Source organism: Arachis hypogaea, chromosome 10 (assembly GCF_003086295.3).
Source record: "Arachis hypogaea cultivar Tifrunner chromosome 10, arahy.Tifrunner.gnm2.J5K5, whole genome shotgun sequence".
NCBI classification, from domain to species: Eukaryota; Viridiplantae; Streptophyta; class Magnoliopsida; order Fabales; family Fabaceae; genus Arachis; species Arachis hypogaea.
Window position 1 is genome coordinate 39877356 of NC_092045.1, and position 17313 is coordinate 39894668.

At 41.4% G+C, this 17313-nt stretch overlaps 1 non-coding gene across 1 annotated transcript; it reads right to left on the minus strand.

Moving 5' to 3' along the window:
• Positions 1 to 245: 245 nt before the first annotated feature.
• LOC112719048 (small nucleolar RNA R71) lies at positions 246 to 349 on the minus strand. The gene has a single exon (XR_003161368.1). It is a non-coding gene; the product is annotated as a small nucleolar RNA R71 (small nucleolar RNA).
• Positions 350 to 17313: the final 16964 nt, after the last annotated feature.

A 17313-nucleotide genomic window follows, 5' to 3' on the forward strand; every position in this document is an offset into this window, starting at 1 on the left:
ACTGCAAGTTTTATGGACTTCCATCTGAAGATCCTTATCAGTTCTTAACTGAGTTCTTGCAGGTCTGTGATACTGTAAAGACGAATGGAGTTAATCCTGAAGTCTACAGACTCATGCTTTTCCCTTTTGCTGTAAGAGACAGAGCTAGAATATGGTTGGATTCACAACCTAAGGATAGCCTGGACTCCTGGGATAAGCTGGTCACTGCCTTCTTAGATAAATTCTTTCCTCCTCAAAAGCTGAGCAAGCTGAGAGTGGATGTTCAAACTTTCAAACAAAAAGATGGTGAATCCCTCTATGAAGCTTGGGAAAGATACAAGCAGCTGACCAAGAGATGTCCATCTGACATGTTTTCAGAATGGACCCTATTAGATATATTCTATTATGGTCTCTCTGAATTTTCGAAAATGTCACTGGACCATTCTGCAGGTGGATCTATTCACCTGAAGAAAACGCCTGAAGAGGCTCAAGAACTCATTGACATGGTTGCTAACAACCAGTTCATGTACACCTCTGAGAGGAATTCCGTGAATAATGGGGTCCCTCAGAAGAATGGAGTTCTTGAAATTGATGCTCTGAATGCCATACTGGCTCAGAACAAAGTGTTGACTCAACAGGTCAACATGATCTCTCAAAATCTGAATGGATTGCAACATGCATCCAACAGTACTAGAGAGGTAGCTTCTGAAGAAGCTTATGATCCTGAGAACCCTGCCATGGCAGAGGTTAATTACTTAGGTGAACCTTATGGAAACACCTATAACTCATCATGGAGAAATCATCCAAATTTCTCCTGGAAGGATCAACAAAAGCCTCAACAAGGCTTTAACAATGGTGGACGCAATAGGCTGAATAATAGTAAGCCATATCCATCATCTTCTCAGCAACAGACAGAGAACTCTGAACAAAATAATTCTACTTTAGCTAATATAGTCTCTGATCTGTCAAAGGCCACTTTCAGTTTCATGAATGAAACAAGATCCTCCATTAGAAATTTGGAGGCACAAGTAGGCCAGCTGAGTAAGAAAGTTATTGAAACTCCTCCCAGTATTCTCCCAAGTAATACAGAAGAGAATCCAAAAGGAGAGTGCAAAGCCATTGACTTAGTCAACATGGCCGAAAGCACAAAGGAGGAGGAGGACGAAAATCCTAGTGAGAAAGAACTCCTGGGACGTCCTCCAAGCAAGAAGGAGCTTCCTAATAAGGATCCTGAGGAATCTGAGGCTCACACAGAGACCATAGAGATTCCACTAAATCTCCTTCTGCCATTCATGAGCTCTGACTATTATTCATCCTCTGAGGAGGATGAAGATGTGACTAGTGAGCAAGTTGCTCAATATCTAGGAGCTATCATGAAACTGAATGCCAAGCTGTTTGGTAATGAGACTTTGGAAAGTAAACCTCCCTTGCTCATTAATGAATTAGAAACTTGGATTCAGGAAACTCTACCTCAAAAGAAACAAGATCCTGGCAAGTTCTTAATACCTTGCACCATTGGCACCATGAGCTTTGAAAAAGCTCTGTGTGATCTTGGGTCAGGGATAAACCTTATGCCACTCTCTGTAATGGAGAAGCTAGGAATCATTGAGGTACAACCTGCCTTGTTCTCATTACAATTGGCAGATAAATCCATGAGAGAAGCTCATGGGATAGTAGAGGACGTGCTTATAAAAGTTGAAGACTTTCACATCCCTGCTGATTTCCTAATCCTAGATACTAGGAAGGAAGATGATGAATGCATCATCCTAGGAAGACCTTTCCTAGCCACAGCAGAAGCTGTGATAGATGTCAACAGAGGAGAGTTAGTCCTTCAATTGAATGGGGAATACCTTGTGTTTCAAGCACATGGCCATCCCTCTATGACAAAAGAGAGTAAGCATGAAGAGCTTCTCTCAGTTCAAGGTCAAGAAGAGCCCACACAGTCAAACTCTAAGTTTGGTGTTGTGAAGCCACAACCAAACTCTAAGTTTGGTGTTCAAGCCCCATATCCAAACTCTAAGTTTGGTGTTGGGACTAGACAACATTGACTTGATTGCTCTGTGGCTCCATGAGAGCCACTGTCAAGCTATTGACATTAAAGAAGCGCTTGTTGGGAGGCAACCCAATTTTATTTATCTAATTTTATTTTATTTTGTTTCTTTGTTATTTTTGTATTTAATTAGGTACATGATCATGAGGAGTCATGAAAAAAATCAAAAAAAATTAAAAACAGAGTCAAAAACAGAAGAAAAAATTTTTCACCCTGGAGGACGCACGGGCCGGCGTTCAGCGCCCAGACGATGCATCTGGCGGGCGTTCAACGCCAGAACAGAGCATCTTCCTGGCGCTGAACGCCCAAAACAAGCTACATCCTGGCGTTTAACGCCAGGATGCGCACGCAGAGGACAATCTGGCGCTGAACGCCAGAAACAAGCTTGAAACTGGCGTTCAACGCCAGAATCAAGCATCACATGGGCGTTTAACGCCCAGAACATGCACCAATGGGCGTTTGAACGCCAGAATGGTGCATGAAGGCAATCTACACGCCTATATGGTGAAGGAATGGTATTTCTTTTCACCTCAGGACCTGTGGACCCCACAGGATTCCCACCTCAGGATCTGTGGACCCCACAGGATCCCCACCTACCCTATTCTCACCTTCCCTCTTAATCCTATTTTTGTGATTTGAATATCCATGTCACAATTCCCTATACCCTTCACCAATCACCTCAATTTCTCTTCCCAATTACCCCATGCACCATTCACATCAACCTCCTCTTCCCCTTAAACCCCACCTACCCCCATTACATTCAAATTCAATTTCCCACCCATTCCCACCCAAAATGGCCGAAACCTAACCCTTCCCCCCTCCCTATAAATACCTCCCTTTTCTTCTTCATTTTCACACAACATAACCCCTTCTTCTCTACATAGCCGAACCCCCCTTCTCCCTCTCTACTCACATTTTCTTCTTCTTCTTCTTCTACTCCTCTTTTCTTTTTGCTCGAGGACGAGCAAATTTTAAGTTTGGTGTGGTAAAAAGCCTAGCTTTTTATTTTTTTTTCACCATCAATGGCACCCAAGACCGGAGTTTCCTCAAGAAAAGGAAAAGGGAAGGCAAAAGCTTCCACTTCCGAATCATGGGAAAAGGAGAGATTCATCTCCAAGAGCCACCAAGACCACTTCTATGATGTTGTGGCAAAGAAGAGGGTGATCCCTGAGGTCCCCTTCAAGCTCAAAAAGAATGAGTATCCGGAAATCCGACATGAGATCCAAAGAAAAGGGTGGGAAGTCATAACCAACCCCATGCAACAAGTCGGATTATTGATGGTTCAAGAGTTCTATGCTAATGCATGGATCACAAGGAACCATGATCAAAGTATGAACCCGAATCCAAAGAACTATCTCACAATGGTTCGGGGGAAATACTTAGATTTCAGTACGGAAAATGTGAGGTTGGCGTTTCATCTACCCATGATGCAAGGTGATGAACGCCCCTACACAAGGAGGGTCAACTTCAATCAAAGGTTGGACCAAGTCCTAATGGACATTTGTGTGGAAGGCGCCCAATGGAGAGTAGACTCCAAAGGCAAACCAGTCCAACTAAGAAGACTGGACCTCAAGCCTGTAGCTAGAGGATGGTTGGAGTTCATTCAAAGATCCATCATCCCTACAAGCAACCGATCTGAAGTTACTGTGGATCGGGCCATCATGATTCATAGCATCATGATTGGAGAGGAAGTAGAGGTTCATGAAGTCATAGCCAATGAACTCTACAAAATAGCTGACAAGCCTTCATACATGGCACGGCTAGCCTTCCCCCACCTCATATGCCATCTATGTTATTCAGCCGGAGTTATCATAGATGGAGATGTCTCCATTGAAGAAGACAAGCCCATCACCAAGAAAAGGATGGAGCAAACAAGGGAAGTCCCTCACGGTCCCCAAGGAGAACATGAGGAAGTTCATCAACAAATGCCTCATGGAATGCACTTTCCTCCCAACAACTATTGGGAGCAACTCAGTACCTCCTTAGAAGACTTGAGCCAAAACGTGGAACAACTAAGGGTGGAACACCATGAACACGCCCTCACTCTCCAAGAAATAAGAGAAGATCAAAGAGCTATGAGAGAGGAGCAACAAAGGCAAGGAAGGGACATAGAAGAGTTGAAGAACATCATTGGTCCTTCAAGAAGAAGACGCCACTAGAGGTGGATTCATTCCTTGTTCTTTATTTTCTTTCTGTTTTCTGTTTTTAAGTATTATGTTTGTCTATGTTTTTGTGTCTTTACTTCATGATCATTAGTGTGTAAACCATGCCTTAAAGCTATGAATAAAATCCATTAGTCCTTCACCTCTCTTAAAAGAAAAATGTTTTAATTCAAAAGAACAAGAAGTACATAATTTTCGAAATTATTAGTGAATTTGATTTAATTATATTGATGTGGTGGCAATAATTTTTGTTTTCTGAATGAATGCTTGAACAGTGCATATTTTTGATCTTGTTGTTTATGAGTGTTAAAATTGTTGGCTCTTGAAAGAATGATGAACAAAGAGAAATGTTATTGATGAACTGAAAAATTCATGAATTGATTCTTGAAGCAAGAAAAAGCAGTGAAAAAAAAAATAGAAAGAAAAAGCAAGCAGAAAAAGCCAATAGCCCTTAAAACCAAAAGGCAAGGGTAGCAAGGATCCAAGGCTTTGAGCATCAATGGATAGGAGGGCCCAAGGAATTAAAATCCAGGCCTAAGCGGCTAAATCAAGCTGTCCCTAACCATGTGCTTGTGTCATGAAGGTCCAAGTGAAAAGCTTGAGACTAAGTGGTTAAAGTCGTGATCCAAAAGAGTGTGCTTAAGAGCTCTGGACACCACTAACTGGGGACTTTAGCAAAGCTGAGTCACAATCTGAAAAGGTTCACCCAGTTATGTGTCTGTGGCATTTGTGTATCCGGTGGTAATACTGGAAGACAAAGTGCTTAGGGCCACAGCCAAGACTCATAAAGTAGCTGTGTTCAAGAATCAACATGCTTAACTAGGAAAGTCAATAACACTATCTGAAATTCTAAGTTCCTAGAGAAGCCAATCACTCTAAACTTCAAAGGAAAAAGTGAGATGCCAAAACTGTTCAGAAGCAAAAAGCTACAAGTCCCGCTCATCTAATTAAATTAATATTCATTGATATTTTGGACTTTATAGTATATTCTCTTCTTTTTATCCTATTTGATTTTCAGTTGCTTGGGGACAAGCAACAATTTAAGTTTGGTGTTGTGATGAGCGGATAATTTATACGCTTTTTGGCATTGTTTTCATATAGTTTTTAGTAAGTTTGAGCTACTTTTAGGGATGTTTTCATTAGTTTTTATGTTAAATTCACATTTCTGGACTTTACTATGAGTTTGTGTGTTTTTCTGTGATTTCAGGTAAATTCTGACTGAAATTGAGGGATTTGAGCAAAACTTTGAAGAAGGCTGACAAAAGGACTGCTGATGCTGTTGGAATCTGACCTCCCTGCACTCGAAATGGATTTTCTGGAGCTACAGGACTCCAATTGGCGCGCTCTCAACGGCGTTGGAAAGTAGACATCCAGAGCTTTCCAGCAATATATAATAGTCCGTACTTTATTCGAAAAATGACGACGTAACTTGGCGTTGAACGCCAAGTACACGCTGCTGTCTGGAGTAAAACGCCAGAAAAACGTCATGATCCGGAGTTGAACGCCCAAAACACGTCATAACTCAGAGTTCAACGCCAAGATATGCCTTAGCACGTGAATTCATCAAGCTCAGCCCAAGCACACACCAAGTGGGCCCCGGAAGTGGATTTATGCATCAATTACTTACTCATGTAAACCCTAGTAGCTAGTCTAGTATATATAGGACATTTATCTATTGTATTAGACATCTTTTGACCACTTTAAGTCTTTCATTATTCGGTCACTTGATCATGGAGAGGGCTGGCCATTCGGCCATGCCTGAACCTTTTGCTTATGTATTTTCAACGGTGGAGTTTCTGCACACCATAGATTAAGGGTGTGGAGCTCTGCTGTACCTCAAGTATTAATGAAATTCTATCTTCTTTTATTCAATTCTCTTTTATTCTTATTCCAAGATATTCATTCGTACCCAAGAACATGATGAATGTGATGAGTCAGATTACCCTCATTATTATTCTCACTTATGAACGCGAGTGATTGACAACCACTTACGTTCTACATGCAACAGAGCTTGAATGCGTATCTCTTAGATTCCCCAACAGAATCTTCGTGGTATAAGTTAGATAGTTGGCGGCATTCATCTGGATCCGGAAAGTCCAACCTTGTCTGTGGTGTTCCGAGTAGGATCCTGGGAGTCCGGAAAGTCCAACCTTGTCTGTGGTGTTCCGAGTAGGATTCCGATCATGAATGACCGTGACGTGCTTCAAACTTTAACCTGCTGGGCGTTAGTGACAGACGCAAAAGAGGGATTCTATTCCAGTAGGAGCGGGAACCAACCGGTGATTAGCCGTACTGTGACAGAGTGCGTTGCATAGTTTTCACTGCGAGGATGGGATGTAGCCATCAGCCATGGGTGATGCCTCCAGACTGGTTAGCTGTGCGAGTGACAGCCGCACAGGTTATTTCCCCGTGAGGAATGAAAGTAGCCACAGTTGATGGTGAACCCCTATACAAAGCTTGCCATGGAAAGGAGTAAGAAGGATTGAGTAGAAGCAGTAGGAGAGCAGGCGTCCTTGGGCTCTACAGCATCTCCATCCGCTTATCTGAAATTCCTACCAATGAATCTGCATAAGTCTTCTATCCCTTTTATTATTCCTTTTTATTTATTATAATTACAATTCCTCTTTTTTCTGCCTGACTGAGATTTACAAGGTGACCATAGCTTGCTTCATACCAACAATCTCTGTGGATTCGACCCTTACTCACGTAAGGTTATTACTTGGACGACCCAGTACACTTGCTGGTTAGTTGAACGAGATTGTGAAGGAAATAAACAATGCCCTCAGAGTATACATCCTTTATAAACAAAAGAACAAGTGATCACAATTTCGTCCACCAGTAGCCATTGACAACGGTGATGCCCTACATACAGCTTGCCATTGAAAGGAGTAAGAAAGATTGGATGAAGGCAGTAGGAAAGCAGAAATTCAGAAGGAGCACAGCATCTTCATACGCCTATCTGAAATTCCCATCGATGATTTACATAAGTATTTCTATCTTTATTTTCTGTTTATTTATTATTATTATTCGAAAACTCCATAACCATTTATTATCCGCCTGACTGAGATTTATAAGATGACTATAGCTTGCTTCATACCAATAATCTCCGTGGGATTGACCCTTACTCACGTAAGGTTTATTACTTGGACGACCCAGTGCACTTGCTGGTTAGTTGTGTGAGGTTGTGAAGAAAGTGCTGAGTTAGTAAATGTGCACACCAAGTTGAATGCCATTATAAGAGATCACAATTTCGTGCACCAGACATCGTCAAGTCGCTTTGTATGGTTACTTTTTATAACTTCTTGCATTAATCTACTTATACACTTTCACCATGCTAACCTCTTTGTAATCGGACGATGAATTTAATTTTCACCTTGCCGACCTCTTTGTAATCGGACGATGAATTTAGTTTTCACCTTGCTGACCTCTTTGTACTCAGACGATGAATTTTTGCGTTTTGTGAGCTTAGATTAATGCGTCTTGGTAGGGAACTTTTATTTGAATAGTAAATGGAATAAAAACATAAATGAAAATATGAACATACAAGTGCTTACCCTTCTAGGTCGGGTAATTTGGTAGATCTTGGCTTGGCGCCTCATTAAAAAACATTTGCAGGAAAAAGAGTACACCTTGACCTAAGATCTTACTTTCTAACTGTAGTACCTTCTTAGGTTACAGGCATACCATGACCTTGGCACCTCTCGCCCATCGAGGTCGGACACTTTGTAGTAACCTTTTTTCCAGTACTTCTACAACTCGATAGGGTCCTTTCCAATTAGCCGCTAGCTTCCCTTCCCCTGACCGACCTGCTCCGATGTCGTTTCGAATTAAGATGAGATCGTTGGTGGCGAAGCTTCGTTGGACTACCTTCTGATTATATCTTAAGGCCATTCGATGCTTTAGTGCTTCTTTTCTAATCCAAGCTCTTTCTCGGACTTCCGGAAGTAGGTCGAGCTCCTCCCTTTAAATTTTGGGAGTTTGTCTTTTCATTGTAGAGGATTACTCTGGGAGGTCATTCTTCTATTTCCACTGGAATTATTGCCTCCATTCCATAAGCAAGTCGGAAGGGTGATTCTCCTGTGGTTGCGTGTGGGGTTTTCCGATATGCCCATAGGACTTGTGGGAGCACTTCAGCCCAAGCTCCCTTTGTGTCCTGTAGCCTTCATTTTAACCCAGCCAATATAACTTTATTGGCAGCTTCTTTCTGTCCGTTGGCTTGTGGGTGTTCTACAGATGTGAATTGGTGCTTTATTTTTAAGGAACCACAAACCTTGTGAAAATGTTTCTATATAGGAATTTTCGACTTCTTTGGGCGGTAGCAGTAGCCAGTGGCTCTGCTTCAATCCACTTTGTGAAGTAGTCTATTCCTACAATGAGGAATTTAACTTGCCCTGAACCCTAGGGAAAGGGCCCGAGAAGATCAAGTCCCCACTTTGCGAATGGCCAGTGTGATGTAACACAGATAAGTTCTTCAGGTGGAGCTATGTGGAAGTTGGCATGCTTCTGGCATGGTGGGCATTTCTTGATGAACTCTGTTGCTTCCTTTTGTAAGGTCGGCCAGTAGAACCCAGTTCGGAGTACCTTTTTTGAAAGCGCTCGTGCTCCCAGGTAGTTGCCGCACATGCCACTGCGTACTTTTTCCATGACTTCCCTCGTATTGGAGTCCGGCACGCATTTTAGGAGTGGTGTTGAAACCCCTCTCCTGTATAGGATGTTGCCCACTATGGTGTAGTACTGTGCTTCTCGTACTAGCCTTTTCACTTCTTTCTTATCTGTGGGAAGTATCTTAAACTTGAGGTAGTTGATTATAGGGGTCATCCATCCTTGATCCTGACCTGATATGGTTAGGACTTTTTCTTCCTTCGAGATTGATGTATTTTGCAATGTTTCTTGGATGAGACTTCTATTATTGCCCGCCTGCTTTGGTGCTGGCTGGTTTTGAAAGTGCATCAGCTCGGGCATTCTTTTCCTGAGGTATATGTTGGACCTCATATCACCCGAACTGTCTGAGCTGTTCTTTGGTCTTGTCCAGATATTTCTTCATGGTGGGATCCTTAGCTTGGTAGCTCCCTTCTATTTGTGAGGTAACTACTTGTGAATAGCTGAAGATGGTAAGCTTTTGATCTCCTTGATGAGATTTTGGATTCACCCCTCATAAAATTTTTTATTATGAATCCACTCTTTTGGCAAGCGCACCAAAATTATCATCAAGTAATAACCCACAGTGGAGTGGGATCGTATCCACAGAGATTGGTAAATTTGAGCAGTTTTAATTAATTGATGAATTAGTCAAGTAGCACAGATAGATTGTAATTGCGGAATTATAAATGGCAGAATTGTAAAGTGCAGAATCATAAATAACTTAATTGTAAATGGGAATGGGGAATTGTAGAATGTAAAAGCAAGCTATAAAGAATGTGGTAGATAAGAATGGGGAAATTCATTGAGATCAAGAGACATTGGATCAATTCCATCTTATATCCTCTTCAATCATGCAACTCATTGACCTCTTGGCAATCATGATTGATTGAGTGCCAATCCCTTGGTAACTCAATCTCTCAGATCTTGATCAATAGCCAATTCCTTGGTCTAATTATTCATGAAGAGAGATATGCTTAGTCCCTGATTATACCACACATCATCATAGGTTCAAGTAGAGGGAGGATTATATGTCACCATATCCAAAAACCAAAACCCAGGTCCTACTCAAGTGTGAGAAGGGATTTCAAGCATGGTTTCATGTTTCCTTTTCTAAGGTTCCCATGAAATCCATTTTTGCATTCAATCTCTTTCCCAAGATAATTGAACACTAAGCATGGAAAACAAAATTCCTTGTAGCAAATCAAAGAGAAGATAAAGAGAAGAAGAATTTCACTATCATCAATCCATCAAGTACAACAGAGCTCCCTCTCTTAATGAGAGGGAATTTAGCAACTCATAACTCAAAGAAAAGTACTCAAAAGTAAAGAAGATGATGAAGTGTAAAAGTGGATCTAAAACTTAGCTCTCTAACTGATTAACCCCCTTTTCAGTACTTCTTGGTGGTATTTATACTACTCCTAGCTCTCAAAATAAAAGAATTACAAAAGTGAAAAAGGAAAATTAATTTTTTGGAGGAAAAAGAAACTCAATAAGCGTGACTTCCCAGCTGGCGTGTGGCTGACGCTTCAGCGGCATGCCACGTGCTCCTCCAATTCTGGCTTGGTGTGTGGTGCACGAAATTGCAATCACACTTTTGCAATTCCGCACAACTAACCAGCAAGTGCACTGGGTCGTCCAAGTAATACCTTACGTGAGTAAGGGTCGATCCCACGGAGATTGTCGGCTTGAAGCAAGCTATGGTTATTGATGAGCGGATAATTTGTACGCTATTTGGCATTGTTTTTAGTATGTTTTTAGTATGATCTAGTTAGTTTTTAGTATATTTTTATTAGTTTTTAGTTAAAATTCACTTTTCTGGACTTTACTATGAGTTTGTGTGTTTTTCTGTGATTTCAGGTATTTTCTGGCTGAAATTGAGGGACCTGAGCAAAAATCTGATTCAGAGACTAAAAAGGACTGCAGATGCTGTTGGATTCTGACCTCCCTGCACTCGAAGCGGATTTTCTGGAGCTACAGAAGCCCAATTGGCGCGGTTTTAACGGCGTTGGAAAGTAGACATCCTGGGCTTTCCAGCAATATATGATAGTCTATACTTTGCCTAAGATTTGATGGCCCAAACCGGCATTCAAAGTCACCCTCAGAATTCCCAGCGTTAAACGCCGGAACTGGCACAAGAATGGGAGTTAAACGCCCAAACTGGCATAAAAGCTGGCGTTTAACTCCAAGAAGAGTCTCTACACGAAAATGCTTCAATGCTCAGCCCAAGCACACACCAAGTGGGCCCGGAAATGGATTTTTATGTCATTTACTCATCTTTGTACACCCTAGGCTACTAGCTCTCTATATGTAGGACCTTTTACTATTGTATTTAGAGCTTTTGATCATGTTTTTATGATTGAACCCTCTTTGGGAGGCTGGCCATTCGGCCATGCCTAGACCTTGTTCTTATGTATTTTCAACGGTGGAGTTTCTACACACCATAGATTAAGGTGTGGAGCTCTGCTGTACCTCGAGTATTAATGCAATTACTATTGTTCTTCTATTCAATTCCGCTTGTTCTTGTTCCAAGATATCACTTGTTCTTCAACTTGATGAATGTGATGATCCGTGACACTCATCATCATTCTCACCTATGAACGTGTGCCTGACAACCACCTCCGTTCTACCTTAGATTGGGTGAATATCTCTTGGATTCCTGATACACGATGCATGGTTGATCGCCTGACAACCGAGTGCTCGCCTGACAACCGAGCCAGCCATTCCGTGAGATCAGAGTCTTCGTGGTATAGGCTAGAACTGATGGCAGCATTCAAGAGAATCCGGAAGGTCTAACCTTGTCTGTGGTATTCTGAGTAGGATTCAATGATTGAATGACTATGACGAGCTTCAAACTCCTGAAGGCGGGGCGTTAGTGACAGACGCAAAAGAATCACTGGATTCTATTCCGGCCTGATTGAGAACCGACAGATGGATAGCCATGCCGTGATAGGGTGCGTTGAACATTTCCACTGAGAGGATGGGAGGTAGCCACTGACAACGGTGAAACCCTTGCATAAGCTTGCCATGGAAAGGAGTAGGAAGGATTGGATGAAGACAGTAGGAAAGCAGAGAGACGGAAGGGACAAGCATCTTCATACTTTTATCTGAAATTCCTACCAATGAATTACATAAGTATCTCTATCTTTATCTTTATGTTTTATTCGTATATCATCATTCATATCCATTTGAGTCTGCCTGACTAAGATTTACAAGGTGACCATAGCTTGCTTCATACCAACAATCTCTGTGGGATCGACCCTTACTCGCGTAAGGTTTATTACTTGGACGACCCAGTACACTTGCTGGTTAGTTGTGCGAAGTTGTGTTTATGCCATGGTATTGAACACCAAGTTTTTGGATTCATCACCGGGGATTATTTGTGTTGTGAAAAGTATTGATCACAATTTCGTGCACCAAGTTTTTGGCGCCGTTGCCGGGGATTGTTCGAGTATGGACAACTGACGGTTCATCTTGTTGCTTAGATTAGGTATTTTTTTTCTTCAGAGTTCTTAAGAATGAATTCTAGAGTTTCATGATGATCTGTTGAAATCTGGCTGGCTGTGAAGCCATGTCTAATTTCATTGGACCGAGGTTTCAACTTATCATCACAAGAGCTTGTTGATTTCTATCAATCGTGCTATTGGAGCAGTGATCTGCTAAGGCTTGGCTGGCCTTTGGCCATGTCTAGTGTTTTGGACCGAAGCTTTCTTTGAAAGCTTGGCTGGCTGTGAAGCCATGTCTAATTCCTGGACCGGAGTCTTAGACTAAACATTGCATGATTCCTGGAATTCTCATTAAGAATTTTGATACCTTCATTTTCTTTTTCCACTTAATTTTCGAAAAAGCAAAAAAAAAAAATTTAGAAAATCATAAAATCCAAAAATTTCTTGTTTGAGTCTAGAGTCTCATTTTAAGTTTGGTGTCAATTGCATGTTTCTGTTTTTCTTGCATTCATTCATGTGTCTTAGTGATCTTCAAGATGTTCTTGATGATTTCATTACTCTGATCTTTAATTCCTCTTGACTTGAGTGTTTATGTGTCTCATATGCATTCTCATTAGTGTCAGTAGTATACAGATTGCTAAGTTTGGTGTCTTGCATGCATTATTATTTGATTTTAGTTGCATTTTGATTATTCCTCACTATTAAAAATCCAAAAATATTTTTAATTTGTGTCTTTTCAAGTCAATAATACAGAGAATTGAAGATTCAGAACATACAGCAGAGGAATTATACAGAAAAAGCTGGGCGTTCAAAACGCCCAGTGAAGAAGGACAGACTGGCGTTTAAACGCCAGCCAGGGTGCCTGGTTGGGCGTTTAACGCCCAAAAGGGTAGAGTTTTGGGCGTTAAACGCCAGAATGTGCACCATTCTGGGCGTTTAACGCCAGGATGGCACAAGAGGGAAGATTTTGTTTTCAATGCAAATTTTTTTCAAGTTTTCAAAATCTTTTCAAAATCAAATCTTTTTCAAATCATATCTTTTCAATCAAATCTTTTTCAAATTCAATTTCTTTCTATTTTCAAAGATACTTGCTATCAATTAATGATTTGATTCAACATTTCAAGTATGTTGCCTTTTCTGTTGAGAAAGGTTTAATGTTTGAATCATATCTTTTCTTGATAGCCAAGTCATTAATTTTCAAAATCAAATTTTTTTAAAATGTTTTTCAAATCATATCTTCTCAATCACATCTTTTTAAAACCAATCATATCTTCTTAACCACATCTTTTTCAAAATAACTTTCAATCAAATCTTTTTGATTTCTAATTTCAAATTCTTTTTCAAAAATCACTTGATTTCTTTCCCACTTTTATTTTCGAAAATCAATTAGTGTTTTTCAAAATGTTTTCAAAATCTTTTACTTGATTTTCGAAAATTACTTCCCCTCTTCTCACATCCTTCTAATTATGGACTAACACTATTCCTTAATGCAAAATCCGAACTCCATCTTCTTTGATAAGTTCGAATTTTCTACTTCTGCCTTCTATTTTTCTTTTCCTCTGACACCTCAAGGAATCTCTATACTGTGACATAGAGGATTCCACATTTTCTTGTTCTCTTCTCTTTCTTATGAGCAGGAGCAAGGACAAAAGCATTCTTGTTGAGGCTGATCCTGAACCTGAAAGGACCTTGAAGCGAAAGCTAAGAGAAGCCAAGGCACAACTCTCTGTAGAGGACCTAACAGAAATCTTCAAAGAAGAATAACCCATGGCAGCCGAAAACAACAACAATGCCAATAATGCAAGGAAGGTGCTGGGTGACTTTACTGCACCTACTCCCCCGACTTCTATGGGAGAAGCATCTCTATCCCTGCCATTGGAGCAAACAACTTTGAGCTTAAGCCTCAATTAGTTTCTCTAATGCAATAGAATTGCAAGTTCCATGGACTTCCATTGGAAGATCCTCATCAGGTTTTAGCTGAGTTCTTGCAAATTTGTGACACTGTCAAGACTAATGGGGTTGACCCTGAGGTCTACAGACTTATGCTATTCCCTTTTGCTGTAAGAGACAGAGCTAGAATATGGTTGGACTCACAACCTAAAGAAAGCCTGAACTCTTGGGAAAAGCTAGTCAATGCCTTCTTGGCAAAGTTCTTTCCACCTCAAAAATTGAGTAAGCTTAGAGTGGAAGTCCAAACCTTCAGACAGAAGGAAGGAGAATCCCTCTATGAAGCTTGGGAAAGATACAAACAATTAATCAGAAAGTGTCCCTCTGACATGCTTTCTGAATGGAGCATCATAGGTATTTTCTATGATGGTCTGTCTGAACTGTCCAAGATGTCTTTGGATAGCTCTGCTGGAGGATCTCTTCATCTGAAGAAGACGCCTACAGAAGCTCAAGAGCTGATTGAAATGGTTGCAAATAACCAATTCATGTACACTTCTGAAAGGAATCTTGTGAACAATGGGACCAATCAGAAGAAAGGAGTTCTTGAGATTGACACTCTGAATGCCATACTGGCTCAGAATAAAATATTGACTCAACAAGTCAATATGATTTCTCAAAGTCTGTCTGGAATGCAAAATGCACCAAGCAGTACTAAGGAAGCTTCATCTGAAGAAAAAGCTTATGATTCTGAGAACCCTTCAATAGAAGAGGTGAATTACATGGGAGAACCCTATGGAAACACCTATAATCCTTCATGGAGAAATCATCCAAATCTCTCATGGAAGGATCAACAGAGACCTCAACAAGGTTTCAACAACAATAATGGTGGAAGAAACAGGTTTAGCAATAGCAAGCCTTTTCCATCATCTTCTCAGCAACAGACAGAGAGTTCTAAGCAGAATACCTCTGACTTAGCAACCATGGTCTCTGATCTAATCAAAACCACTCAAAGTTTCATGACTGAAACAAGGTCCTCCATTAGAAATTTGGAGGCACAAGTGGGTCAGCTGAGCAAGAAAATTACTGAACTCCCTTCTAGTACTCTTCCAAGCAATACAGAAGAAAATCCAAAAGGAGAGTGCAAAGCCATCAACATGGCCGAATTTGGAGAGGAGGAAGAGGCAGTAAACGCCACTGAGGAAGGCCTCGATGGACGTCCACTGGCCTCCAATGAGTTCCCCAATGAGGAACCATGGGAATCTGAGGCTCAAAATGAGACCATAGAGGTTCCATTGGACTTACTTCTGCCATTCATGAGCTCTGATGAGTATTCTTCCTCTGAAGAGGATGAGTATGTCACTGAAGAGCAAGTTGCTAAATACCTTGGAGCAATCATGAAGCTAAAAGACAAGTTATTTGGGAATGAGACTTGGGAAGATGAACCCCCTTTGCTCACCAAGGAACTGGATGACTTGTCTAGGCAGAAACTGCCTCAAAAGAGACAAGATCCTGGGAAGTTCTTAATACCTTGTACTATAGGCACCATGACCTTCAAGAAGGCCTTGTGTGACTTAGGGTCAAGTGTAAACCTCATGCCTCTCTCTGTAATGGAGAAGTTAGGGATCTTTGAGGTGCAAGCTGCAAAAATCTCACTAGAGATGGCAGACAATTCAAGAAAACAAGCCTATGGACTTGTAGAGGATGTTCTGGTAAAAGTTGAAGACCATTACATCCCTGCTGATTTCATAGTCCTAGAGACTGGGAAGTGCATGGATGAATCCATCATCCTTGGCAGACTCTTCCTAGCCACAGCAAGGGCTGTGATTAATGTTGATAGAGGAGAATTGATCATTCAAGTGAATGAAGAATCCTTTGTGTTTAAGGCTCAAGGATATCCCTCTGTCATCATGGAGAGGAAGCATGAAGAGCTTCTCTCAAAACAAAGCCACACAGAGCCCCCACAGTCAAACTCTAAGTTTGGTGTTGGGAGGCCACAACCAACTTCTAAGTTTGGTGTTGAACCCCCACACTCAAACTCTAAGTTTGGTGTTGGGAGGTTCCAACATTGCTCTGAGTATTTCTGAGGCTCCATGAGAGCCATCTGTCAAGCTACTGACATTAAAGAAGCGCTTGTTGGGAGGCAACCCAATGTTATATTTTATCTATTTTCCTTTGTTATTTTATGTTCTTTTGTAGGTTGATGATCATGAGAAGTCACAAAATCAATTGAAAAAGCAAAAACAGAATGAAAAACAGAAAGAAAAACAACACACCCTGGAGGAGAGCGTGCTGGCGTTTAAACGCCAGTGAGGCTAGCTGTTGGGCGTTTAACGCCCAGTCTGGCACCATTCTGGGCGTTTAACGCCAGAAAGGGGCACCAGACTGGTGTTAAACGCCAGAAAAGGGCAAGCATTCGGTGTTAAACGCCAGAAATGGGCACCAGCCCGACGTTTAACGCCAGAATTGGCTCAAAACGCATTATTGCTTGCCACTTGGTGCAGGGATGACTTTTCCTTGACACCTCAGGATTTGTGGACCCACAGGATCCCCACCTACCCTACCACTCTCTCTCTTCTTCACCCATTCACCAATCACCTCGACACTTCTTCCCCAAAAACCCTTCACCTATCAAATCCCATCTTTCTCTTCACCACTCACATCCATCCTTCATAAAACCCCACCTACCTCACCCTTCAAATTCAAACCACTTTCCCTCCCAAACCCACCCATACATGACCGAACCATGAGCCCCCACTCTCCTATATAAACCCATCTTCACTCCTTCATTTTCACACAACCAAACCACCACTTCTCCCCCTTTTTGGCCGAACACAAAGCCATTCCCTTCTTCTTAATTTCTTCTTCTTCTCCTCTCTTCTTTCTTCTTTTGCTCGAGGACGAGCAAACCTTTTAAGTTTGGTGTGGTAAAAGCATTGCTTTTTGTTTTTCCATAACCATTTATGGCATCCAAGGCCAGAGAAACCTCTAGAAAGAGGAAAAGGAAGGCAAAAGCTTCCACCTCCGAGTCATGGGAGATGGAAAGATTCATCTCAAGGGTGCATCAAGACCACTTCTATGAAGTTGTGGCCTTGAAGAAGGTGATCCCCGAGGTCCCTTTTTCACTCAAAAAGAGTGAATATCCGGAGATCCG